At 41.0% G+C, this 13,680-nt stretch overlaps 1 protein-coding gene across 1 annotated transcript in view; it reads right to left on the bottom strand.

Moving 5' to 3' along the window:
• FAM83B (family with sequence similarity 83 member B) overlaps window positions 1-8,117 on the bottom strand; it is a 63,558-nt gene extending 55,441 nt beyond the window's left edge. The window contains exon 1 of the mRNA XM_060788133.2: window positions 7,822-8,117. The gene's annotated coding sequence lies outside the window, so the exon portion shown is untranslated. The remainder of the gene's footprint in view (window positions 1-7,821) is intronic.
• Between the last annotated feature and the right edge of the window lie 5,563 nt (window positions 8,118-13,680).

The raw sequence follows: 13,680 nt of genomic DNA, 5'->3' as shown, positions 1-13,680 counted from the left end.
ACACCATGCTGGATCTACCCACGGGTATTTGAAAACTAGGTCTCCTATAATGGAATAAGATTATGCTGCTCTGGAGACTAGGAATCAGAGCAATGAGTTCAAATTCCAGGAAAGGAAATTCCACCTGAATGTTAGGAAGAACTTCCTAAACGTAAGTGCTGTTCAACAGTGGAATTCTCTGCTTCAGAGTGTGGTGGAAGTTCCTTCCTTGGAGGCTTTTAAACAGAGGCTGGATGGTCATCTGTCAGGGAGTGCTTTGATTGTGCTTCTCCTGCATGGCAGGGAGTTGGAATGGATGGCCAGTGTGGTCTCTTCCAACTCAATGATTCTATTATTCTATATTTTCTTGTTGATAATCTACTCGATAAATCAATACTGAGACATATAAAATCCTTTAAACACATATTCAACTTACTGTATATGAAATAAATTAAGCTAACTGAATCCTGAAGCTAGATACAGTTGTCATCCACATGATGCCCATATTTTCAATGTACCACAGGTTACATTTTGGGACCTTTCCCATCTCCTCCTCCATCCCCTTTAATCAACCAGAGAGAGATTGTTTCTTAAATCATAAAGTGTGAAATTAAGGTCAAGTCGACTAGACCTGGAAGGCACTGAACTTTGTCATATCTAGGTGGAGTCTTCACTAATATCTGGCTGTTCTGTACTCATTTCAAAGAGATAAGAAGATTTGCCTAGCTTGGCTCCATTAAGCCTTCCATAACATAAACATCTCACTTAAAAGTAATTTACAAAGTCCATAAAAGACATTCCATCCAGCAACTGCTATGAATGTCAATGCACACTTCAAGGCCTTGCCTTTCTCATCAACCACCTTTCCATTTTTCATTACTGGTAATAATGAAAATCTTAACCTGTTGACCTATCTTTAAAATTATTAACCAAATGTTTAAGGCAAGCTGCCTGTAATATATTCATGTGTGAGTGATTTCATGTCGCCTTTCAATGTATGGCAACTCTTTGAATTGCTTAGGGTTTCTGATGCAATGAATACTCAGGCCTCTTCTACACTGGATCTGATCCCAGATTATATTCTTATCCCAGATTATATGGTATTGGAGACTCATATAGTACAAATAAGATAATCTGGGATCAGATCCTGGGAAATAGGGCAGTGTGGAAGGTGCTTCAGAGGTGGTTCACAGCTCATTTCTGACATATAACCACAAAACGTAGTATTTCTTAATGGTCTCCCATTGAAGTGCAAAACAGGGCCGATCTTACTCAGCTTCCAAAGAGGAATTGCTGCCTTTTTAGAGCATTTAGACCCCTTAATAAGACCTGAGCTTCCTTCCTTCCTTCCTTCCATTCACACTGAAAATGGGAATTGGTTGATGCGTGCATTTTTGCAAAGCAAAAGGAACCTAAAGGCAAGCCATCCTAAACCACTTTATCCTCCAGCTTGAGCCCCTAGTGGCACATTGAGCCCCCAATGGGCAATGGGTTATAAACCCTTGTTCCGGCAGGACTGAAGACCAACAGATCACACATTCAAATCTGGGGAGAGCACGGGTGAGCTCCCTCTGTCAGCTCCAGCTCCCCATGCAGGGACATGAGAGAAGCCTCCCACAAGGATGGTAAAATATCAAAACATCCGTCCTTGCACACGGCCAATTCTCTCGTACCAGAAGTGGCTTGCAGTTTCTCAAGTCACTCCTGACACAAAAAAAGAAAAAAAAAACCCTCCTGCTGTTTTTCTTCTTAGTCAGATCCAGATGACTACAAGGAGATAAGGAATGCAAACCCTTTTACCCTCATGAGTGCAGCCCTGTGTTGCAATGGACCTACTCCCAGGTACGCATACAGGAAGTTCTCATTCTCTTTCAAACCAAATGCCAAATGAGTAACTGAAATGCCTTGAACAAAACAAGAAACGTCAATTTGTATGTATGCATAGGATTACAGCCTGGACACATATACCTGTGACCAACATTTGCCTTCCATACTGATCTTGACACAAACCAGTTTCTGTTTCATCTAAAGGAGCCTGAGGACCCTTCCACACCGACCTATATCCCCGAATATCAAGGCAGGAAATCCCAAATTATCTATTTGAACTGGAATATATGGCAGTGTGGACTCAGATAACCCAGCTCAAAGCAGATATTGTGGGAGTTCCTGCCTTGGTATATGGGAGCCCCCAATGGCACAGTGGGTTAAACCACTGAGCTGCTGAACTTGCTTATTGAAAGGTCGCAGGTTTGAATCCAGGGAGCGGGATGAGCTCCTGCAGTTAGCCCAGCTTCTGCCAACCTAGCAGTTCAAAAACATGCAAATATGAGTAGATCAATAGGTACTGCCTCTGCAGGAAGGTAACAGTGCTCCATGAAGTCATGCCAGCCACATGACCATGGAGGTGTCTATGGACAACGCTGGTTCTTCGGCTTAGAAGTGGAGATGAGCACCCATCCCCCAGAGTCGGACACGACTGGACTTAATGTCAGGGGAAAACTTTTACCTTTACTATTCTGGGATATAGGGCTGTGTGGAAGGGCCCTACGATCCTGTTATTGGCAATTTCCTTCTCCTCCATAGTAAACGAAGGAAGGCTTTGCACTGGTGGTGTCTCAAGAACTCCCTGTGTTAGTTGCCTTTCAACTTGGGTGGCCAGGAGGGAAATTGCCAGAGCTGGCTGAATATTTCTGCCATGATGCCCCACAGCCTTTCCCTGTTGTGTGGAAACCTTTTCTCCTGTCTAATTTGGGCTTGAAAATGCCTTGTTTTCTCACTTGGTCCCATTAAAACCATATACTGTGGCCCTTTCCACACAGCTGAATGAAATCCCACAATATCTGCTTTGAACTGAAATTTATGGCAGTGTAGACTCAGATAACCCAGTTCAAAACAGCTATTGTGGGATTTTCTGCTTTGATATTCTGGGTTATATTGCTGGATGCTACTTCTCTTCCTCTATCCCTACCTTCAATGTATTCTACTGTAAGATAGAACTGGGTGCCTTTTATTTGTACTTTTTGATAATAATTAAAACACAGTTCCGTGCTTAGCGAGGCCTCAATACCCAATTTTTGTGAGAACAGGGGAATGAATAGTTGTTTCTATTTTCTGTAAATATGGTAAAGACATCTGATCCCATCTGCTTTGAGTCTCCTGGTGGAGAGAAAAAGCAGGGTATAAATAAACGTAATAATAATATGTATTGTCAAAGACTTTCATGACTGGGATCACTGGGTTGTTGTAGGGTTTTCGGGCTATATGGCCATGTTCTAGAAGCATTCTCTTCTGACGTTTCACCTGCATCTATGGCAAGCATCCTCAGAGGTTGTGAGGTCACCACACAACCTCTGAGGATGCTTGCTATAGATGTACGCGAAACATCAGGAGAGAATGCTTCTAGAACATGGCCATATAGCCCGAAAAACCTACAACAACCCAATAATAATAATAATAATAATAATAATAAATTATGTGATCTTGGAAACTAAGTAGGGTTGACTCTTATTGTTAGTACTTGAATAGAAGACCACCACTGAATACCAAGTGCCTCAGGCTATATTGTGGATAAACAACCCTGGAGTATTCCATGCCTTAAAAAAACCTGTGAGATTCATGGGCCCACTATAAACTGACAGACAATTTGAAGGTATACATATACATAGGTTTAAAGGTGCCCCCAGTGGCACAATGGGTTAAATCAGTGTTTCTCACTGGAGTCGGGACCCCTGAGGGGGCCGTGAAGGGGTGTCAAAGGGGTCGCCAAAGACCATAAGAAAACACAGTATTTTCTGTTGTTCAGGGGAGTTTTGTGTGGGAAGTTTGGCCCAATTCTAATGTTGGTGGGGTTTAAAATGCTCTTTGATTGTAGGAGAACTATACATCCCAGGAAACTACAACTCCCAAATGTCAAGGACTATTTTCCCCAAACTCCACCAGTGTTCACATTTGGTCATATTGAGTATTGGTGCCAAGTTTGGTCCAGATCCATCATTGTTTGAGTCCAGAGTGCTCTCTGGATGTAGGTGAACTACAACTCCAAAACTCAAAGTCAATGCCCACCAGACCCTTCCAGTATTTTATGTTGGTCATGGGAGTTCTGTGTGCCAAGTTTGGTTCAATTCCATCAATGGTGGAGTTCAGAATGCTCTTTGATTATAGTAACTACAGTAACTACAACTCCCAAATGACAACATCAATCCCCTCCCCAACCCCACCAGTTGGGTGTATCAGGTATTTGTGCCAAGTTTGGCCCAGTGAATGAAAATACACCCTGCATATCGGATATTTACAATCATAACAGTTGCAACATTACAGTTATGAAGTAGCAAGGAAAATAATTTTATGGCTGGGGTCACCACAACATGAGGAACTGTATTAAGGGGTCACGGCATTAGGAAGGTTGAGAAACACTGGGTTAAACCCTTGTACCAAAAGGTTGGCAGTTTGAATCCAGGGAGTGGGGTGAGCTCCTGTTTGTCAGCTCCAGCTTCTAACATGGGGACATGAGAGAAGCCTCCCACAGGAAGATAAAACATCCAGGCATCCCCTGGGCAACGTCTTTGCAGATTGCCAATTCTCTCACACCAGCATCAGTCCTGAATCATACTTAGATGGGACACCGCTATATTTCATAAGAAAGAACTGGCAAAACCACCTCTGAGTTTTCCTTGCCTAAGAAAACCCAATTAAATGCATGGAGTCATCATAAGTCAACTCACATACACACACAATGATATTTCACCTTTGTCAATTTGCAGATACTTAACTATGACTTTTAAATAGTTATAAACTGGTATGAATCCCAATGTGAAGGAAAACTGGGTCGAAAATACAATCATGATAACAGCAGCCCCCAGGGATGGATTAACCAATGAGCAAAATAAGATTGTTCTTAAAGCATCAAGGGAAAAGGGGGCACCACAGAAAATTTCCATTACAGGATTTACCAGCAGTCATATATTACAAAACTTTAAATGGTGCATCTAACCAGGTTCCACAAAAAGAATCCCCCACAATAAAAGGCTTTGCAGTTATAGAAAGTGGGAGAAAACTTTCCAAACCAAACAGAGTGGAAGTATACAAAAATAAACATTGAGTTGTTGTGAGTTTTCCAGGCTGTGTGGCCATGTTCCAGAAACATTGTTTTCCATCCTAGTTTCCATTTTGTTTCATTTCAAAAAATGAAATGTTTATCTTAAATTTTATTTTGAATTTGTGATATATGGTTGGGGGGGGGGGGCGCAGCACAATCTCGTGAATGTGAAAGGCCTCCACCAAAGGTCTTAATCTGGCTCTGCTGCCATCACCAAATTGATAGATTATCTTTGTAATAGTAAGACATTTTGAATCCCAGCCCAGGAGAAAACAGAATAGAAAATCATCATCACAGCAGTAGCACCAAATTTGGTAGTTTGTGAATTTTGAACGATGTCTTTTCAATTGTTGCAAACTGCTCTCAAGGAAAACAGGATAAAAATTATCACTACCAACATAATCACAATAGCAGCTGCTACCACCGCTAGATTGTTGCTTGTGGACAATTTTTGTGTGTTTGTAAACCACTGAGTTCCAACCTGGAGGAAAGGTGGGAAAAAATAAGAAAAACAACAACAACAACAACAACAACCAACGTTGTGTGCAAGGCCAGCAGGGAGACCAGCTTATGGATTTTTATCAATCACTTTTTAAAGTGTCTTAACCCATTTGAATCCCAGCCCAAGAAAGTAAAGTAACAACAACAACAACAGCCACCATTATCAGGTTTGGTTTCTTGTGGATTTTAGCAATGATTTTTGTAGTTGTTGTAAATCATTCTGAATCCCAGTAGAGAAAGTAGTAGTAGTAGTAGAAGAGGTAGTAGAAGAATAAGAGTAGTGGCCAGAAATAATAATAATAATAATAATAATAATAATAATAATAATAATTGCAGTAGCCACCAGGTTTGGTAGCTTGTGGATTTTTAACAATGTATTTTTATAAGCACTAAGCTCCAATCTGGAGACAAGGTGGGCAATAATAACAATAATTATGATGATGATGATAATATTATATATTATATTATAATAATAAGACTATGTAACTAAATTTGGAAAAAAAATCTATTCCTGGTTTGAAAGTGTTATTTCCCTTTTAACTGTGTGGTACTGGTAGTAGTTGTTACTCTCTGTGCTGCTCATGGACCGTAATAAAGTCGTCTTCTTGTTGTTATTATACTCCAGAAACGTCAGGTTATTGTGGTTGCCATTGAGAAACTATAGCAAAAATAGGCTGTAGGATGTCCCACAAAAACAAAGTTTTTACAGTTGAATGATTTTTTTCCTCATGTTTTCATGATGGAACCAATTAGGAAATGACATTAGTAACCCAGGAACAAAAACTGTGTTACACAATGGAATATAAAAGCAGATAGCTTGTGGATTTTTAACAATGTATTTTTAGTTGTGAGCCACTCTGAGTTCCAATCTGGGGAAGAGGTGGGCAATAATAATAATAATAATAATAATAATAATAATAATAATGCGCCAAAGAATTGGTGGGATCACAAGCCTGAAAAAGTAATAGAATATGAATATGTCAAACTACTCTAGGACTTCCGTATTCAGACAGACACAATTTTGGAGCACAATACTCCTGATATCACGATTGTGTTAAAAAACAAAGTATGGATCGTCGATGTTGCAATCCCAGGCGACAGCAGGATTGAAGAGAAACAACTGGAAAAGCTGACACAGTATGACGATTTATAGATTGAACTGCAAAGACTCTGGCACAAGCCAGTCAAGGTGGTCTCAGTGGTTGGCATACTAGGTGCAGTGCCTAAAAACCTTGGCCTGTACTTAAAAACAAAATTCCCATCTCTCGGCTGCAAAAGGCCAACCTACTTGGATCTGCACACATTATTCGCCAATACATGACACAGTCCTAGACACCTGGGAAGTGACCAATGTGTGATCAAATAGAAAAGCCAGCATAGTGATTTTATTTGCTGTGCACGAATCTTGTTATATATTTAATAATAATAATAATAATAATAATAATAATAATAATAATAATAATAGAAAAGAAAAAAGTTTGGATTATTGATGTCGCCATACTGGGTGACAGTTGCATTGAGGAAAAACAACAGGAAAAACTCAGCCGTTATTATCAAGACCTCAAAATGCAAAGGCTCTGGCATAAACCAGTACAGGTAGTCCCAGTGGTCATCGGCACGCTGGGTGCCGTGCCAAAAGATCTCATCTGGCATTTGGAAACAATAAACATTGACAAAATCACAATCTGTCAACTGCAAAAGGCCACTTTACTTGGATCTACGCGCATCATTCGGAAATACATCACACAATCCTAGACGCTTGGGGAGTGTTCAACTTGTGATTTTGTGATACGAAATCCAGCATATAGATCTTGTCTACTGTGACAAGCTGTGTATAATAATAATAATAATAATAATAATAATAATAATAATAATAATAATAATAGGTGCAGGAAGCCTTAACTGCTCTTCTCTCCCCTTAATCCTTTTCTTTCCAAACCCTTCCAATCAGAATGTATTCTTGAGGGCTCTGTTCTTTTCTTGCTGCCCCCATTTTCTCTGGATGCCTGCCTGCCTTCTCAGGATAACAAATGAATGAAAGAGCCAACAAAGCCACAACTTTGGGCGCATCTACACTGCAGCATGAATACAGTTGGATGGCCACCCCTTGGCCTTGGCTCCATGCTATGGAATCTTGAGGGCTGCATTTCATTGAGGCACCACGACTCACTGAGATAGGCAGTTAATGCTTCTATACAGCATTGAGAGAAGGGCTTCTCCTTTCCTCCTCCATCAGAGCCACTTACTTGGGGGTCCGGGGGTCTCCGCAGGAAAAGGCGCAGGAACAGGGAAGCAAGGCTGTGCGTTTCGGGTGAGAGAGAGCCAGGGAGAGAGAGAGGAATGAGCCCCGCTTCAAGTTGAGACAGGGCTCCCTCTTGGCAGGTATTTCCTGCCCGGCTCTCTTTCTCTCTGTGTGTTTCTCTTTCTCTCTCTCTTTCTCTCTGGCGTTGTGGGCAAGGCAGGGCAAGGCAGGGGCGGGGAGGCCAGTTGCAACATGTACAGGGAAGTGTGGGACCCAGCCCGAGCCGAAGCGGAGCAGGAACCAGTTTGAAGCCTGAACCCAGAGGACCCGGCTCTGTTTCCCCTCCTCCCTGCCTCAGTGAAGGAGAATCCTTTCCCCTCCTGCAACCCCTTCTTCCTTTTCAGAAGGCTCAATGCTGCTGAATCATAGGGACTGCCTTCCTCAGGGCCCTTCCACACAGCCCCATATCCCAGAATATCAAGGCAGAAAATCTCACAATGTCTGCTTTGAACTAGGTTATTTGAAGACCCTTCCATACAGTCGTATATCCCAGAATATCAAGGGAACCCCCGTGGCACAGTGGGTTAAACCATTGAGCTGCTGAGCTTGTTGACCAAAATGTTGCAGGTTCAAATCCAGGGAGCCGCGTGAGCTTCTGCTATCAGCCCCAGCTTCTGCCAACCTAGCAGTTCGAATCATAGAATCAGAATCATAGAGTTGGAAGAGACCTCATGGGCCATCCAGTCCAACCCCCTGCCAAGAAGCAGGAATATTGCATTCAAAGCAACAAAAAAAAAATACAATACAAAGCCATTATAAATAACATATCAGCAAAAATAAGACATTTTAAAACACAAGAATCCAACACTAAGGGCGGGGCCAAATAGATTATATATTTAAAACACTGGGTTTGAGCAGCAGTAAAAAGAATCTGAACGGGTTTTTAGAGGGTAAGGTAGGGTGATTGACCCATCTATATCTATATGCTTAAAGACATTGGACTATGGATTAGTATGCCAAATATATACAAGAAGTTTGTTAATAAACTTGATGTTATTTTTCGAAGAAGACTACTTTGTTTTGTCTCTTGAGTGCATGTTTTAAACAAGAGGTTTTTAAGGGAGAGTAGATGGGCAACTTCAAAGAAGCAACCGCCCTCTGCTAACCCAATATATTTTTGTAGTGGCATGTCTTCATCCTTGGCAGTTTAAAGACATGGTTCATCAGTTTAACAACTAAGTCACCTGTGTGCTATTATATTAATGCTTGTGAATAACACTTGTTCAGAGAGTTGACTTCTAACAAGATCATTCTTTTCTTGACTAGTGGTTTTCAAAAGATGGTCTCTATGTCTATGGAGATTAACATTTGCCAAACAGATGTGACATACTTTTTATCCTTTCAATAAGGTTATGGTGCAGTTATTTTCAATAGGTTATGGAATTTCCAATAGCCACAGTCTTCATTCAGCCTTCTCTGCTTTGCCAAGATGCAGCTCCCAGGGATTCCACAGCACTGAGCCATGGCAGTCCCAGTGGTGTCAAGTTGTATTTCATCCCCTGTGTACATACACCATTGTTGTCATGGTTGGAGTGCTGAACTACAGTGTTGAATTTCTTCTTCAACCAAGCCCTTCCAGACAGGCCCTATATTGCGATTCCAGGTTTTCTGTTTATCCCAGATTATCTTGTGGTGCAGACTCATATAATCCAGTTTAAAGCAGAAAACCTGGGATCAGATCCTGGGATATAAGGCTTGTCTGGAAGGGCCTGTCTGGAAGGTGATCTGGGGCAAGTCACATTCTTTTGGAGGATGTATTTCAAAGGGAGGAACTGACAAAAGCACCTCTGAGTATTCCTTGCCTAAGAAAACCCTATGAAATTAATGGGGTTGCCATAAGCCAGCTGGCAACTCAAAGGCAAAATGCATACATATGGAGGGCCACCGTTTCTTGCCTCAAGTGTGCATATGGCCAAGGGGTGCAGAGGCTTTTGTCCTCAAATGGTCCACCCTACAATTCCCAGAGTAAAGGATTGTGTGAATTGTAGACAAAACAACAGGAAAAACAAAGATTCCCCATCCCGGATGTAAGGTGTAGTCTCATTCAGCACTAGATATTACCCAACTACACGTGACATAAGAGAAAAAAGAGGAGAAAAGGTGTGTCACTGCCACTTCTCTTTCGAATGATCTTTTGCATGAGATTGGTGAAGAGAAGCAAACAAAATTGAAATGCTACAGCCTTTCCTTCTGAACTTCGCCCTACAGTACAGGCTGGAAGAAAGAAAAAAAAACAAGAGTATGGGCACCTTTTGCCAGGGGAAAAACCCTTAAGCATCATCCTCCAGAACTCTTTAGAGGCTTCTGGAAGTGACTGTGGAAGGTGTTGCCTTGAGGCAGTGTGCAAGGAGTGGAGTGATTTATCTACTCCAGGTTTTAGTCTCAAATTTAACAAAACTACCCAAGGTGGTCTGCCATACACAAATTAGTTCAGTACATTGGATTGCTCCTCTAACATTCAGGATACAACACACAGTGAATTCACTACTCTGCTTACAGGGGAAGCAGCCAGTTTTATGAACTGTAATTTCAAACCATTCACCCTTATTTTCTAAGACCCCATCTACACTTATTTTCTACACTTACCATTTTAATGCAGTTGCAAATTGGCATTGAAGAAGTGGTTCCAGTGTGCAGATGATTACATCGGAAACTGAGGAACCAGTTTGAGGCCTGGACGGTGATGACCCAAACCACAAAGCATCAATGTGCATTAAGGGCTTTCTTTTGCTTTCTTTTGTGGGAGTTTGTTGTCTGGCCACCACAGTTTAAATCTAGCATTAAATGCTCAGTGGATATGTATCCTCCTTCATCTAACTAGCAGGGTAAGGATTCAGCTTCAACTAACTCAGTCCTCAATACCATCCTATTGATTTTGCGTGTCTTTTAAAGTCTACCAACACGAAGTAAAGTAAGAAGAGATGTTTCAACCTGGTCTTGAAACATCAATGCAATTATGTAACCCCTATGCATTATTTATAAGCCCCAGTGAGAAACTCTAAGGAAGGATCCTATACCTCCTATTGAGTTCAGAAAGCGAAGTATAGGCGGAACAACATTTCTAGATTAAGTAATAATGTTTTTTCACATTAAATAAGGCCACAGTAGTATTCTTATTATGTATTTAGACAGGAATATTTTGTTCTTATGGCTCCTGGTGGCACATCACTGTTGTTGATTACCATTTCTCAAGTATTAACCAGTGCTGAACCTGCTTAGCTTCTAAAATCAGACCAGAACTGATGTCTTTTAGAGTACTTTAGCTCCATCCTTTACCATATAATCCATGAAAAAAAATTAGAAAGGCAGAATGTGTGCCTTGGACGGAAAGGAAAGTGTGAAAAGTGTGGGAGTTGACCAAATGTTTCATGGTGTGCATCTACACTGTTGAATTCATGTGGTTTGACATTACCTGAGCAGCTATGGGTTAAACTGCTGAGTTGCTGAACTTGCTGACCAAAAGGTTGGCAGTTCAAATCAAGGGAGCGGGATGAGCTCCTGCTGTTAGGCCCAGTTTCTGCCAACCTAACAGTGTGAAAGCATGCAAATGTTAGTAGATCAAAAGGGACCGCTTCTGCAGGAAGGTAACGGTGCCCCATGCAGTCATGCTGGCCACATGACCTTGGAGGTGTCTATGGGCAATGCCGGCTTTTTGACTTAGAAATGGAGATAAGCACCACACCCCAGAGTCGGACCCGACTAGACTTAATGTCAGGAGAAACCTTTACTTTAATATTCTTTGTAGCTACTTAGAGTCATTTTTAAGAAAGGGAACCAGAGTTATTGTTGTTATTATTATTTTATTTATTTAGATCTTTAAGATTGCCTGCCACTGAACAGTATACTAGATAAATAGCTCTGAGTTGCCTCCTCATTGGATGCAGGCAACTATTGGGACAGTACATATATGTCAGATTTAATGTATAATTTGTTGTGTTTAAACATATATTGAGACTTGAATTGCAGTTGTGTTTGCAATATTCAATTATATTTGGCCCCATAGATCCTAGACAGAGACACAATTAAACAGATGGAGGGGGGGGGGGAGGATAGAAAAGGAAAGGAAAACCATTGTATTCTATTTATTCAGATTTTCCTGCAGTTTATCCCAAATATACTCTAACAATAGCAGATGGAACAGATTTATTTGAGGGTGTGTCTATCCTGTAAAACTAGTGAAGTTTTTACACCGCTTTAATGGGCATGGCTTAGTTCTATGAAGTCTTGGGATTTGTAGTTTGGTGAAGCATCGGCTCTCTTTAATAGAAAAGGCCAATGACTTTGTAAAACGACAACTGAGACATAACCATTATGGTTTTGTCAAACTGCATTAATTCTACAATGTAGAAGCTTAATCAGGGCGCTTCTACACTACCCCATATGCCAGGATCTGATTCCAGATTATCTGATTTAAACTGGATTATACGAGTCCTCACTGCCAAATAATCTGGGATAAGAAAATAATCTGGTATCAGATCCAGGGATATAGGGACAGTGTGGAAAGGGCATCAGGGCCCTTCCAGACAGGCCCTGTATCCCAGGATCTGATCCCAAGGTTTCTGCTTGAAACTGGATTATATGAGTTCCCACTGCCAGATAATCGAGGATAAACATAAAATCTGGGATCAGATACTAGGATATAGGGCCTGTCTGGAAGGGGCCTCAGTCTTCATCCTTCCTCTACATCAGTAGTTTTTTTTTTTACAATCATTTGTGAAAATCATCAAATGTTATGATATCAGTTCTTGCTATCAAGTAAATTTAATTGATATGTTAGAAGGTAAGAAGGAGGAAGGAGACAGGGGAATGTAAAATATAATCAGGTTTTAAAAGCAGAATATATTTTTTCTGGATGTTGAAATGCAAAGGACTTTTCTACTAAGCGACTGATTTTTATGCATAGAGAAGCTCTTAATCTATAGCAAGCAAATTAAAACAACAGAATGGTTTAATTAAATTATTTGCATATGTAACATGCATATGCAACACTTTTAATAGCAATTTCAGGAAAGGGTGCTTAACTGTCATCTACCAGACAGGATAGTTTAGTTCACCAGACTTTTAATTTTGTTGCAGAACTCAGTCTGAAGATAGTCATTTTACAACATTGGCACGTGGGAGTTTTAAATAATGTCTTCTGTGCTGAGAAAATTGTGAAATGCTCAGAGGTGAGAAAGCAGCAAATGTGCAGTCAGTGGATTCTATCCAGAGAGAAATGAGGAGAGATTTGGATGTCATGACAGAGATGGAAGGACCTGGTGCAGACATTCACAGATGGTTTATCCTAGGGCAGCTGGAGATATTTGGGAATGCCAAACAAAGATGCGGAAAAATGAAGTTCTCTAAGAAACTATCCTTTGCTGTGTGTGTATATGTCTTCAGATTGCCTACCAATTTATGGTGATCCCATTAATTTTATGGGATTTTCTTAGGAACATAATGATCTTACGTTTATTTTGCCAGTTTCTTCTTTTGAAATACAACCTACAGCGTCTGCTATTTGTTGATGACCATCTCTCAAGTATTAACCAGTGCTGAACCTGCTTAGCTTCCAAAATCAGACCAGAACTGATGTATTTTAGAGTACTTTAGCTCCATCCTTTACCATAGGTAAAGGTAGTCCCTGACATTAAGTCCAGTCATGTCTGACTCTCGGGTGTGGTGCTCATCTCCATTTCTAAGCCGAGGAGCCAGCGTTGTCCGTAGACACCTCCAAGGTCATATGGCCGGCATGACTGCATGGAGCGCCGTTACCTTCCCGCCGGAGCGGTACCTATTGATCTACTCACATTTGCATGTTTTC

Source organism: Anolis sagrei, chromosome 1 (genome assembly GCF_037176765.1).
Source record: "Anolis sagrei isolate rAnoSag1 chromosome 1, rAnoSag1.mat, whole genome shotgun sequence".
NCBI classification, from domain to species: Eukaryota; Metazoa; Chordata; class Lepidosauria; order Squamata; family Dactyloidae; genus Anolis; species Anolis sagrei.
The sequence above is the reverse complement of the archived record's forward strand: the minus strand, read 5'-3'. Positions and strand labels throughout refer to the sequence as shown.